The 14,641-nt window shown below is 41.9% G+C and overlaps 4 non-coding genes across 4 annotated transcripts; all 4 read left to right on the forward strand.

The window, feature by feature from the left end:
* The first annotated feature begins 7,725 nt into the window (after window positions 1-7,725).
* trnah-gug (transfer RNA histidin (anticodon GUG)) lies at window positions 7,726-7,797 on the forward strand. Its single transcript has one exon. It is a non-coding gene; the product is annotated as a tRNA-His (tRNA).
* Window positions 7,798-11,405: 3,608 nt separating this feature from the next.
* trnav-aac (transfer RNA valine (anticodon AAC)) lies at window positions 11,406-11,478 on the forward strand. The gene has a single exon. It is a non-coding gene; the product is annotated as a tRNA-Val (tRNA).
* A 2,864-nt stretch (window positions 11,479-14,342) lies between these two features.
* Window positions 14,343-14,415, forward strand: trnaf-gaa (transfer RNA phenylalanine (anticodon GAA)). Its single transcript has one exon. It is a non-coding gene; the product is annotated as a tRNA-Phe (tRNA).
* A 115-nt stretch (window positions 14,416-14,530) lies between these two features.
* Window positions 14,531-14,603, forward strand: trnaf-gaa (transfer RNA phenylalanine (anticodon GAA)). The gene has a single exon. It is a non-coding gene; the product is annotated as a tRNA-Phe (tRNA).
* The last annotated feature ends 38 nt before the right edge of the window (window positions 14,604-14,641 follow it).

The raw sequence follows: 14,641 nt of genomic DNA on the forward strand, positions 1-14,641 counted from the left end.
CCCTCCCTCGGCTGATACTTTTATTCTCTCACTTCTACTCTTCTCAGATTAACCGTTTCCTCCGCTACAATGAATCATTTTCTTTTGCAGTTTTGTCAGTTATTTTTGAGAAAAAATTATTAAGCTCCCCTTTCCCTCACTTCTTTACACACTTTTAACCTACTCCGTCTGTTGCCTCCTGAGCCCTGCCCTGGACATTCCTCCCCTTTTTGCATTTCATCCCCCTTATCCCACTTGCCTTGTATGCGTTCTCTCTTGTTTTTCTTCGGTTTCTTGACCCTTCCCTCTGGGGCCCCAAATCTTAGGCCCCCTCTTGCTTCTCCTCGGTTACCTTTTTAAACTATACCTCCTTTTATAACATTCACCCACTGCTTTACTTCATGTCTTCTTTAGCAGCCGACCCTCTTTATGTACCTTTTGTCTTCAAAAATATCCATTGGAAAGGATGGGGGAGGATTACCACTTATTATCTCTTTTGACCCCCGTGCCCAGGTTGATCCGCTCCCCAAACTTTCCTCCCCCCCCCTTCGTGTTCCCCCACCCTTCGTAGTTCTGCCTCTTTTCGTTACCCTCCTTGGGACTTTTCATCCTTGGTTGCACGCATCCCAAGGCCGCCGCCAGAACCCCTACCCCTCAATGTTTTTACTCTGTGCCCCATATTATCTTAATCTAGCCTACCAATGTTTTTCAGTCCTGTCCATGCTTTAACCTATGACAACCATAGTCGCATTCCTTGACCTTTCTGCCCATGTCACCACAATCTAGGCTAGACGTTGCGCACTCTTCTTCTGCCAGAGACTCCGGTATGAAATCCTGTCCCCCTCTCTTCTTTGTGTCCCTTCATCTGTGTTCACTTTTCTAAATTACTCTACAGCCTTTTGATTCTGCCTTTTTCATTTCAGCTCCCAAAATCAACGTTGTTAATCTCTCTAGCTGGAACACCTGTTCCACCCTATTGCCCTTTACTTATTCAACTTCCCGTTCTCGCCCTATCCTGAACCTTCTTGCTGAGCCGATCGCTTTATATTGCGTCATCTGTTCCCCTTATGTCCATCTCCAAGCACTTACCTTTGTTGTCTTTGATCTACTTTCGGGCTTCATTCCCTTGCTTTTACCATCTTTGTTTGGTATAAGAATGAAACGATGGTGGTGGCTTAGCTGTTAACTATGTGGTGTGAAAAGGACTGCTGTGAGGCCAATGTGATTTAGGGTTCGTTCATTCCTCTTCTGAGCTTGCTTTCGGAGGACTGCAGTGTCGATTTCCATAAACAATTCGAAGATGCCGTTCCAAAATTCACATTCACACAGGTGAGGCAAACGGATTGAACAAGGACATCATGAAAGCAAATTCCGCCTCACATCCGTATGTGAAAGTGATCCGCTTTGCATTCGTAACGGCAGCATCCTAACATAGGTTGACCCAAATGTCCCTACCTATCCTCCAACGATCCTCACTTTCATTCATTTACTTCAGCCCAGTCTACCCCATTTTCTTTCAACTACCCAGATTCCTATCCTTTTGTATTTTTCGTTCTTTTCGGCCCCCCCACCGCATGCTCCAACATTCTTTTGACCCCCAAGCTTTTTCTCACCGAGTCTTACACATCCCTTCCACTATCTGGCCCCTCCCTATCTTGCAAAATTGTGCTCCTAGTTACCAACTTTCCATCCCAGTGCTCCTGTTGTGACCGCTTCTCAGGATTGTCTCGGTCACGGTCTTTATCCTTCCCTCACATTGCAGCTACCTCTTCAGTCTATACCTGTCAACATGGCTCCTGGAAAACCTCAATGGTTACAACCGGGGTCCCTCTTATTCCTAACCCAAATTTACCAGCCCCTTCGATGCCCAGGGGGGACTTCCCTTTTTTTTTTTGTGATTTTTTTTTTCGGTTACCCATTCCCATAGTCTATCCTTCTCTTCTAGGTAAGTTTGTCCCTTCGTCTCCCCTTGCTTGCGTGTTGCCTCTCTCAGCTCCCCTGAATGAGAAACCCGACCTCCACGGTCCGCACCTGTTTACACCCTGTGTCGGTTTTCCACACCTGTTGCCCTATTACAGTCTTCGTTTCCGCACAACCTGAGCCTCGCTTTCAATTTCTCGCCTCCACCCCAACGTTCTCAAGTCCCCCTTCCCTTTGCCCGCCATCACTCCGGTTTGTTGCACCTACCCCTTGTTGCCTCCACACTGCCTGGACCGTCACCTCCCACACGTTCTTTGCACCACTCACGCCGGTCACTTCTATTTCTTCATTTGATCCCCTGCGATTTATTCATTTTTTTTAACCGCACCCTTCACTCACTCCCCTCACCAATCCCTATGGTCCTTCCATCGCGTCCACCCGTCTCCCACATGTTGGACTCTCCGCTCCGCTTATATATGTGACCTGCCTGTTCGTCCACTTCTGCACGAGTCCCAGACTCCCAACGGCAGTCACGTGCTTCCTCTTCTTTCTTACAATGTCCTATTCTCTCTCCATTCCTTCTACTTCTTACGGCGTTACTTATGCACCTTTCAACCACTTTACAACCATGAAAGATCTTTCCACCCCATTCGTATAAAGCTCTCCCTTTTCATTCTACTTTATCCCGGACTCATGTTTGAGAAAATTTCTTAAGTGAGGGCTGAAAATAGGGTGGGACTCGCTGACAGCGTGTTTTCCTGTACTGTCGTTGTTTGCACATGCACGGTGAGCTAAAGTTAAAAAAAAAAAGTACAGCTGATGTTTTTTTTTTCTCAGCACGCCGTCATGATCAAGCACAACTGCCTTGTGATTGACTGGAAAGTATCAACCTTTTTGACACATAGTACATCTTGTGACAATTGTCAAGGAAAAGCTCTCACAGGGGCTCATCCGGGATTTGAACCCAGGACCTGGGTAGGCTTTTCATCAATTATTAAGTTTTTTTTTATCTTAACACTAATTGCCTGACAATGTTTTTGGTGATTTCAACTTTTTCCATCGACCCAAATTAATGGGCCTGGACCAATGGTTTAGCTGGACTGTCACCATGGGGAAAACAACAGTAGGTTCAAGACCCCACCCAAACTCACTGCTGTTGTGTCCATGAGCAAGACACATACACTCTGAATTGCTCCCCGGTTGTTTCACTTGCCCCCTGCTCCAGTGTGTTCCACTAACGAGTTTTTGTGTTCACTGTGATGAGTAAAATGCAGATGACAAATTTTGTGTACATGCATGCATGTTCATGAAAACAAAGATGAGTCTTATATTTCCTCATGAAGACCTGATCACTTGTTCCTCCTGGATGTGTTGGTGGTGACTCTCTTTTCTCCATTCATCCATCCTTTTTCTTTGCCGCTTATCCTCACGAGGGTCACGGGGAGTGCTGGAGCCGATTCCAGCTGTCAACAGGCAGGAGGCAGGGTACACCCTGAACTGGTTGGCAGCCAATCACAGGGGATATTGAGACAAACAGCCACACTTACAATCACACCTCGGGGCGATTTAGAGTGTCCAAATTAATGTTGCACCCTAACCCACGCAAGCACGGGGAGAACATGCAAACTCCACACAGGGAGGTCCAGGACTGAACCCAGGACCTCAGAACTGTGAGGCCAGCGCTTTCCACCTGAACCACTGTACCACCCATACCAATTCTAGAAGCATCAATATTTGAATCAGAGTTAGCACAGACCTGGGTAAATATTTTCACATGAAAATTGAAACTTTTGTGTGCCTGTGTGTGTGTATGTGCATGTGTGTCTGTGTGTGGGCCACACACCCCTTGTGGCGTTTATCAGGACAATATGGAGGGGAGAATCTGACCACAAACTGAGCAGGGAAAACATTTATCTCCAGTGTGTCTTCTCTTGTGCCATTTGGTTTTCCAGGTAAAAGATTTCCCGCAAAGATAATTTCCATCGCTTGTCGTGAGTGTGAAATGTGAGTTTAGATTTTTCATCATCTCATCATTAGTGATGAGAGTGTGACATCATCATTTTTAATGGGGAAAATGTCTTTGATATATGGTACAAGCAAATTGAGTCAAATTCACTGTTTTAACAAGTGTCATTTATTAAAGATCACAAATACACTACTACTCAATCATTCATTTGCTTATTTGATGTTGACATCACTATACTATTTGACAAAAAACATAATTTTAGGTCCAAGTATGGGTCCTTATTTGAATCACTTTTTTTTCAAAAATTTTCTGGAAATTAAAAGAACAATACAGCTTGCTTGAGTTTCCAAATGGGTTTGTTCAAGTTTGCATTATATTATACATTGCTGTCATCTGTCACTGCACCACAGGAACAATAGCTCGTACCCAAAAATTATTTCAATCACTTATTTAATATGTGGAAAAATCTATTAACTTGTGTGTAAAACCACGGTGGGCGTGTGCACGTCCTTGCAGGCCTCATGCATGAACCAAAAAACTATCAACAATCAACACCAACATTTATGCAATCTTTACTCTTGGCGACTTTAACCTCTCAAATATTACGACAATGAGGCTAACATTTTATATGGATCAAATAAGGGCAGCACGGTGGGGTACCTGTAGAGCGTTGGTCTCACAGTTCTGAGGATCACGGGTCAAATTCTGACCCAGGCTGTGTCGAGTTTGCATGTTGTCTCTGTGACTGGGTGGGTTTTCTCAGGGCACTCCTGTTTCCTCCCACATCCCAAAAACACAATTGGAGACTCTAAATTGCTCTTGACTGTTGTCTGTTTCCATCTGCCCTGCAATTGGCTAGCAACCAGTTGAGGGTGTACGCTGCCTCCTCCTTGAAGATTGCTCACATTGGCTCCAGCAATAATCCTACAACTCTGGTGAGGCTCAGCGGAAAAGAAAATGGATAGATTGATATTTGTGGGTTGGATTTCAATGTTGAAAAATGACAGAAATTTTAAGTCATACTCTGATGGCAATGGATTACTTCTATATTTGTGTTTTGTTAACATTTGGCACTTTCAGGCCACTGTAGTGACCGAATGCAATTCCAGCGAGAGAAGAAGTTTGCTGGTCCTGCTGACTGACAGGACACGAGCAACAATTTCAGTTGTGTCGAACTGGAGTTGCGTGAGGTCCTTATTGGGAAACAAAGCTGCTCGGCTTGTTTTCCGTGAAGAAGAGCGCCATGAAAACCAAAGGATAACATCAACTATCTCCTCGTCGGGCAATCGAACCCCGGTCTTCCACGTGACAGGCGGAGATACTGTCCACTATACTAACGAGGAGACCCCTGCCCTTGTTTCCCGGGAATAGACGGTCCTCCGCTGTTGTAGATGAGGTGCTGGTCACATTGGACATGTTGAGTCGAGTACCACCACAATAAAATATTGTTTGAAAATATTCTGTGTGCGTAACTCTTTCCAAAGTTGTGGTAATCAGACACGGCTAAAAAAAAATGAAAATGGGAGTAGAAAACTCACATGATTTCAGATCTCACACATATTAATAAATCACTTGGAAATATAGTTTTCGGAGGGGAAATTAATGGCTAAATTTAGATATAAAAATACTATTTTATGTTTCTCGATACGTTGTTACATTTTTATTTCTAGAAGTGGTGCATTTGGAGTTGTCATTTGCTGTAAGATATAATTATCAAAATTATACATGTCTCAAAAAAATGGTGAGTCTCAATGAGTGTCACTTTTTGAATTGAAATAAAACTTTTGACATCATTATCATTTTTTGAGATGTGCCATGATGGAAACTTGTGGAATGTGTTTTTCAACTTTGGACAATGGCATCAATCCTCATTAATGTCCTGAATAGGAGGGACTTAAGTGAACAAAGTGATTCGTTCGTGAACTGGTCTACTATGGAACTGAAGACTGATTCGTTTGGTTGTGATCTGCCAAGTATGAGTACGATGAGTGATTCGTTTCCCATTGGAACGACACACTCCACAGTGAGCGTACTCATGAGAGCGATTGCTAAATCCTGACTGAATACTGGTGGTGTGTGTGTATGGGCGATATAGCTCACAAAGACCTTTCTGTCGATGTCATTTTGTGACAGAAATACTTTACCTGGCTGTCATAGCATCGGATGACACACGATGAGGATCAAACGCGTTGTGTTGGTTCATGTTCTGCATCTGATCTTATTTGATCCACATAATCTGAAATATCTGTCAGAATGTTGTAATATTTTCAGTAGTTGAAGTTGCCAAGAGTTGAGATGTCTGCATAAATCTTGTTGATGATTGTGGACAGTTTTGGGGTGCATGCATGAGGCCTGAGAGGATCTGGCACTCGCCCGCCGTGTTTTTGTGATTTTAATGATGACACCCAGATAAATTGATTTTTCCACTTACTAAATAAGTGATTGACATGTTTTTTGGGTACAAGGTGTTGTTCAGGTGGTGCAATGACGGATGACAGCCATGTATGATATACTCTCATGCCAATTTGAACAAAGCCGAGTTTGGAAACTCAACATAAGTTGTTTTCTTTTTAAATGTCCAGATAAGTTCTTGAGCCAAAACACAAAAAAACAAAAAAATAAAGTTCAAAGCATGAAGACCCATACTTTCAACACTGTATGCATTTTGTCCAATGTTTTAATGATGTCAATAACAAATAAGCAAATGATTGACTGGAATATGGGGTTGTAGACTGTCAAATGTATTTGTGATCTTTCATAAATGACTCTTGTAAAAGCAGTGACTATGACTCTATTTGCGTGTCCAGTATATCAAAGGCATTTTCCCCATTAAAAAGAAATTAATGTCTTTCAAGCAGTGGGAAGCTTCCACGAACAAAATGCTCTCAACTTCACGCAAATGTGGACCAAGAAATATGTGAAAAAAATCTGCAAATCTGGGGCACTGTGGAGTATCACCAGCAGGCGGCCTCTGAACTCCACAATGAGTAACGACATGATGTCACACTCTCCTCTATGACAAAGAGATGATAAAATGTCTGAAGCGGATTTGACATGTCACACTGACAACAAACAATGGAAAATTTCTGTGTGGGAAAGCTTTTAGTCCTTCCATCCATCCATTTATTTATCCGCTTATCCTCACAAGCGTCATGGCAAGTGCTGGAGCATATCCCAGCTGTCACTGGTCAGGAGGCTGAACTGGTTGCCAGCCAATCGCAAGGCACACCGAGACAAACAGTCACACTCACAATCACACCTAGGGGCAATTTAGAGTGTCCAATTAATGTTGCATGTTTTTGGGATGTAGGAGGAAACCAGAGTGCCCGGAAAAAGGAGGAGAACAAGCAAACTCCAGACAGTCGGGTCCAGGGTTGAACACAGGACCTCAGAACTGTGAGGCCAACATTTTACCAGCTGATCCACCATGCCGCCTCCAATGTATACATCTTTGTCTGAATTTCCATATTTTTTATATTTTGTCACATAACATTATTGCAGGTACAGGACAGTTATTGCAGTGTTAATATTTAATTGAAGAATATACTCATTCCTCTAATTGTTGATAAATTACAGTTTCAATGTTTATTGATGAAATAAAACAATATGATAATGTGGGGAGTGACATGAATGTTGATTTTCATCACGATCCAAGATTCGAGCATAAAAGTGGTTGTACTCTGGATCAAATATTGAAGAATATTTTTAGGAATGCAGTAAAATGTTGAGATGATTCATTTGATTATGATAACGGAGATAAAAACTTTTCAGTTTCACTGGTGCTGGCTCAGCATCCTGCAGGTTTCAGCCTTGTTGCCATGGTGACAGATTTAGAAAAACAACCTTGCCAGCTTTCAACAGCCGTGATCGTATAGTGGTTAGTACTCTGCGTTGTGGCCGCAGCAACCCCGGTTCGAATCCGGGTCACGGCAGGGATGAATCTGTGAAGCTAATTTTTTTAGTCCTTATGGTTGATATTTGCATGAATCCCTTTAGAATTACAAAAATGAACGGACCAAACACAATGATGGAAATAATTAATTGCCATCATAGTACAAATTTGAAATTCAAGCATGGAATTTTTTTAACACTGAAATCCAATGTAAAAAATTCAACGTATGTATATATGTATATATATATACATTATACAGCGGAGAAAATAAGTATTTGAACACCCTGCTATATTGCAAGTGCTCCCACCAAGAAATCATGGAGGGGTCTGAAATTTTTAGCGTAGGTGCATGTCCACTGTGAGAGAGATAATCTAATGAGACAAATCCAGAAATCACAATGTAGGATTCTTTTAATGATTTCTTTGTGTGATCCAGGCAAATAAGTATTTGAACACCTGTCTATCAGGTAGAATTTGGACCCTCAAAGACCTGTTAGGCCACCTGTAAAAGTCCACCTCCACTCCATGTATTACCCTGTATCAGATGCATCTGTGTGAGGTCGTTAGCTGCATCAAGACACCTGTCTACCCCATACAATCAGTAAGACTCAAACTTGTAACATGGCCAAGATCAAAGAGCACTCCAAAGACGCCAGAGACAAAATTGTAGAACCCCACACGGCTGGAAAGGGCTGCGGAGAAATTACCTAGCACCTTGGTGAAAAAAGGTCCACTGTTGAAGAATCATCAGAAAATGAAAAAAGCTCAACATGACGGTCAATCTTAATTGGAGAACAGCCCAATGCAAGATATCACCTCGTGGGGTCTCAGTAATCCTTAAAAAGTTGAGGAATCATCCCAGGACTACACGACAGGACGTGGTCCATGACTTGAAAAGAGCTGGGACCACTGTTTGCAAGGTGATTGTTGGTAATACCCTAAGACATCATAGTTTGTAATCATGCATGGCACGGAAGGTTCCCCTGTTTAAACCAGCACGTCAAGGCCCGTCTTAAGTTTGCCAATGACCATTTGGATGATACAAAGGAGTCATGGGAGAACGTTTTGTGGTCAAATGTGACCAAAATGGAACTTTTGGTCATAATTCCACTCACCGTGTTTGGACAAAGATGAATGATGAGTTCCATCATAAGAACACCATCCCTGCTGTGAAGCATGGGGGTGTTTTTCTGCACATCAGACGGGACGACTGCACTGTTTTAAGGAGAGGATGACCGCAGCCATGTATTGTGAGATTTTGGGGAGCAACCTCTTTCCCTCACTCAGAGCATTGAAGATGGGTCTTGGCTGGGTTTTTCAACATGACAATCACCCGAAGCACACAGTCAGGAAAACCAAGGAGTGGCTCCGTAAGAAGCATATCAAGGTTCTGACGTGGCCGACCCAGTGTCCAGACCTAAACCCAATAGAAAATCTTTGGAGGGAGCTGAAACTCTGTGTTTCTCAGTGACAGCCCAGAAACCTGTCTGATCTAGAGAAGATCTGTGTGGAGGAGTGGGGCAAAATCTCTCCTGCAGTGTGTGCAAACCTGGTGAACAACTACAGAAAATGTTTGACCTCTGTAATTGCAAACAAGGCTACTATACCAAATAATAACATTGTTTTTCTCAGGTGTTCAAATACTTATTTACAGCTGTATCACAAAAAATAAATCATTAAAAAAGCATACATTGTGATTTCCGTTTATTTCTTATAAGATGATCTCTCTCACAGTGGATGTGCTCTGACGAAAATTTTAGTTCATGCGATGATTTGATTTCTAAGTGAGAGAACTTGCAATATACCAGGGGTGTTCAAATACTCATTTTCTTCACAATATCTATCATCATCTATCTATCTATCTATCTATCTATCTATCTATCTATCTATCTATCTATCTATCTATCTATCTATCTATCTATCTATCTATCTATCTATCTATCTATCTATCTATCTATCTATCTACTATCTATCTATCTATCTATCTATCTACTAATATATATGTGTTTATATATACATATATATGTGTATATATATAGATATATAAATGGAGATAGCTTGGAATGCTTGCAAGGCACGCATAACTGAACATGTTTCTTCCCCTGTTGAGTGACTTTCACTATCTGCCGGTGGTATTCCTTCTTCACATGGAAAGCCTGCCCAAAAAAATAATAATAATCTTTTGCCGCTGCCTGAACCATTTGTAAAACCAAATGCCACACCAAAAATCACACGTGTCAAACTCAAGGCCCGGGCGTCAGATCTGGCCCACCACATGATTTTGCATGGCCCGCAAAGGCAAATTAGGTTTGCCAAATTCCATAATTCTCGTTAAAATTTCAAATGGTCATATCACCAATGATATTTAGATATTACAACCATTTTTATGTTAAAAAAATTGTTGAAAAAACCATGACCCTTTATCTAATTCCAAAACAAGTTCATAAAGTTTATGTGTAAATATGATTGAGACGAATTAAAGATTTTTATAGTTTCATAACGGCCCTCTGAGGAAACCATAACTGTAGTGTGGCCCGTGACAAAATGAGTTGGACACCCCTGTGATAAACTAATGTGATCTTGTTAAATCATACGATAGCAAATAAGGGCAAGGACAGGAAGAACAGCATCAACAATAGCACATAACATTAATGAACAGGATGTTCGGTTTGTGTGATGTCACGGCGCCGGAAAAAGATGAAGACCGTCATGCACTGGACGCAAATAGCAGAATGTTCTTTCTGCATCATATTTCATGATTCACTTGATGCATCTCTACATAATTACTTTAAAATAGCAGATGTCGTTTATAAAGGAGTTCTTGAGGTATCAAGAAAAATATAAAAATATTTTTGATCCAACCTTTAAAGAAAACACTTCAGGCGAACATACCAAAAACATCATTCTGAACTGGTTTTGATTGCACATGCAAAAAACACACCAAGCAAGCCAGAAGTTGAATTTAGAATCTCCTGATCCATGGTCAGACACATTAGCCATTGCACCACAAGCCCTTCACAAAACCTGCACTTTCTGCAAACCCATGTATACAATTTTCAGTGTCCCACATTGGCAAAATAACAGCATTGAAAAGAGCGACTGAGGTGCTTTATACCTGCTGTGACCCGGAATTGAACAAGGATTGCGTGGCAACAAAGCAGAGGACTAACCACTACGCGATCACAGCTTTGTGGAAACTGCCACGAAAGTAGGCTGTAAAAAGCTCTTGGGTGCAGTGAGAATGTTAACGATCCAGGACTGACCCGTTTAGGGAATGCCAAGTCAGATCGTCTCGTGGTAAGGATGCGGTGCTTTCATTGGCACAGGCCAAGTTACTCTCCGGGTCGTGACAGACAAATTGCCAAACTTGTTTGGTCAAGTGATGATCAAGATTGACAATTCTGTGGATTAACCTGTTTTATTGGCGAAAACATCGACTTCAGCATTAGATATGGATCCTCTATGCCAAGTGTCTCAAATTTTTCCATGTACGTTTATTATCACCTTCTAAATGTTTAACAGTATCAGACACACTCTGGTTGTCGCACTCTAAGATGTATTTATGTTTTCGTCTCAATGTACAAAGCATTGAACAATGCTTTAAAGGGCAATTATGGCGACATCAACAAAACCCATGTGATTTTATGTATTTCCATAGTGTAGTGGTTATCATGTTTGCCTAACACGCGAAAGGTCCCCGGTTCGAGACCGGGTGGAAACAGGTGTAGTTCTGTTGTTTTATTATAAGGGAGCTGTTGTCGGAAGGAAGAAAAAAAGGAGGGAACACACAACAAAATGAGGAAGGACGGGAACAGGAAATGATGAAGAGAGGAAAAACAGGGAAGGAAAGGAGGAAACAAGGTAGGAAGCAAAGAATGTATTGAGGAAGAAAAACAAGGATAAAATCATGGGGAAAGAGGTAGGAACGAAAGAAGCAAAACACATTGGAACAAGGAAGGAAAGCAAACAAGTATTGGAGAAACGAATGAAGAAAGTAAGGAAGGCCGGACCAGGCAAATGAGATAACCGCTACATTGGTAACCACCATGTTGACATGTTTGAAAAAAAAAAAATCCTTGTATTCTCATTCAGGTCTGACTTTCCTTGGAAATTTAAGCTCAAGCAAAAAACAGAAATCAAAACAACATTCTAGAGGAATTAGTGTTGAGACACAAAAACAACAAAATATTAGTGGCAAAAAAACTGCCTGGCCGCTCAGCTTGCTTTTCCTTTCCTTTCTCTCGGTTTCCTGGTCCTCTTGCACTTGAGAGAGTCTGGCTGCAGACCTCACCTGACCATCCGTTGCCCGGGAAAGGGACACACGACTGGCATGTTAACTGTGCAATGCATTGTGGGTTTATTCTTCATAGTCGGTCGAGTCCTTGTTAGGATTTGTGTATGCTCTCACTCTGAATGGGGTGAAAAAGTGTGCATGTGTGAAAATAAAAGCAGTTCCCGTTTTGGACTCCCGATTATGTGAATGAATGATCCATCCACTTTCTTAGCGAGTCATCCCCACAACGGTCACAGGAGTGCTGGAGCCCATCCCAGCTCACACCACACAAAAGACAGTGCACACTATGAGCTGGTTGCCGGTCAGTCACAGGGGACATAATTGACACCATCACTGAGCAGGAATCAAACCTACACTGCCCACACCAAAGTCAGGTGTGCGTACCACGACACCATCAGTGACTTTCATTCTTGTTTGGTTTTTATTTAATTGTGTAAACGCACCTTCCCCCAACTGCATGTTTGCCCTCTGGCAGTTGTGGTCAATGTGAATGTTTTATTTTCCTAAGGGAATCTATTTCATACTCGTGTGAATCCAAATGTCTTTAAGATACTGAGGTCTTTGAACCTGGGACCCCTCGCTCCCTAAGCAAGAAGCATGCCCCTGCCTCGACTATCCAGCCAAAAGATGTACCTCTTGACATTTTTTTTTTAATCACGCCACTCGACCAGGATTGGACGACCCGTGGCTCTCGTGTCACATGCAGCTTTTTAGCACCGCCCTAGTGAAAATGAATACCAAACAATTCATGGATTATTTATTGTAAATTGAGCAATATTTCTTTCTTTTGTAGTTTCCTTAATGTTTTATTAGGATTACATTAGATTATCTTTTATATACAATGTTTCATCGAGGTGTAATCTGGGGGGCTCTGGGAGAGGGGTTCTCTATTTATTTATTGTTTTTCTTGGGAGCTTATAACAGGAAACAATTACTCTCAAACTCTTACACTCAGGAATCTCACAAACAAGAGCAAATATATTACATTGCAACAGATGAAAAGAATATTTAAAAAAAACTTGCATCAACTCACATAGCTGTTTTATAAAGGAGACATTCACGGATGTTCATAGATTTCTCTTCACAATTACTGTCAAAACTCTGCAAGATCAAGAACACGGTCACCATGCAGCTTCTGGTAACTCTCATTCACACCGCACAATATAAATGGTCGCCCAACGACGCACACGGACCTCGACAACGTCTCCACTTCTCCAGCTCGCGAGTTTATGTTTGAAATGAATGAAACACATTCAACACTGTGCCTCTGTGACGACACTCGCTTTGCAAACGTTTTAAACTAAGTGATATTCACATTCTACAACAAGACAATGAAAACAAGTGGAGGAGAACAAAATATGTATCTTCCACCAGGAATCAGACAAACAAGAGAAAGTATTTCTTCCAGGCACACATTCAGTGTGTGGCTTCAAAATAAAGCACGCAGCCTACTTCCTGTGTTTCTCAGATCTTCCACCAACAATTCAACGGCATTTCCCCCCGACCATGAACATTTTTAAACACACAACGTTGAAAAGAACGAAAAAGTATCAATGACAGAGAAAGTGCTGGATTTCAAAATAAAAGTGAACTCAAAATAAAAGTCTACATCCTGTTCCTATTATCGCACAACAGCATCACACCATTACATAACCTCAATAGGAGGGTATATAATTGGCAACCAAGTCTCTGACTTGCCTGACCAGTGAATCAGTGTCAAAAAAAGCTTGCACTGTACTGTCAGTTGGGAGAGCGTTAGACTGAAGATCTAAAGGTCCCTGGTTCAATCCCTGGTTTCAGCATTTAGTACAGAATTATGTGCTTTTTGGCTCTTATGAAACATCTGGTTATGTTTTGCGGCATGTTTTGGTTATTCGACAGGGTTGCAACCAGGCAACACTTCGAACCGTCATGGAGCTGAAATAGCTCAGTTGGGACAGCGTTAGACTGAAGATCTAAAGGTCCCTGGTTCAGTCCCTGGTTTCAGCATTTAGTACAGAATTGTGTGCTTTTTTGGCTCTTATTAAACATTGGTTATGTTTTGCGGCATGTTTTGATTTTTGAGAGAGTTGCAACCAGGCAACAGTTCCAGCCCACGTGGAGCTGAAATAGTGCAGTTGGGAGAGCGTTAGACTGAAGATCTAAAGGTCCCTGGTTCAGTCCCTGGTTTCAGCAGTTACTACAGAAGTATGTGCTTTTTTTTGCACTTATTAAACATCTGGCTATGTTTTGCGGCATGTTTTGGTTATTCGACAGGGTTGCAACCAGGCAACACTTCGAACCGTCATGGAGCTGAAATAGCTCAGTTGGGAGAGCATTAGACTGAAGATCTAAAGGTCCCTGGTTCAATCCCTGGTTTCAGCAATTAGTACAGAATTATGTGCTTTTTTGGCTCTTATTAAACATCTGGCTATGTTTTGCGGCATGTTTTGGTTATTCGACAGGGTTGCAACCAGGCAACACTTGGAACCGGCATGGAGCTGAAATAGCTCAGTTGGGAGAGGGTTAGACTGAAGATCTAAAGGTCCCTGGTTCAATCCCTGGTTTCAGCAATTGGTACAGAATTATGTGAATTTTGGCTCCGATTAAA

The sequence above is a fragment of the Syngnathoides biaculeatus genome, chromosome 20 (genome assembly GCF_019802595.1).
Source record: "Syngnathoides biaculeatus isolate LvHL_M chromosome 20, ASM1980259v1, whole genome shotgun sequence".
Lineage (NCBI taxonomy): Eukaryota > Metazoa > Chordata > Actinopteri > Syngnathiformes > Syngnathidae > Syngnathoides > Syngnathoides biaculeatus.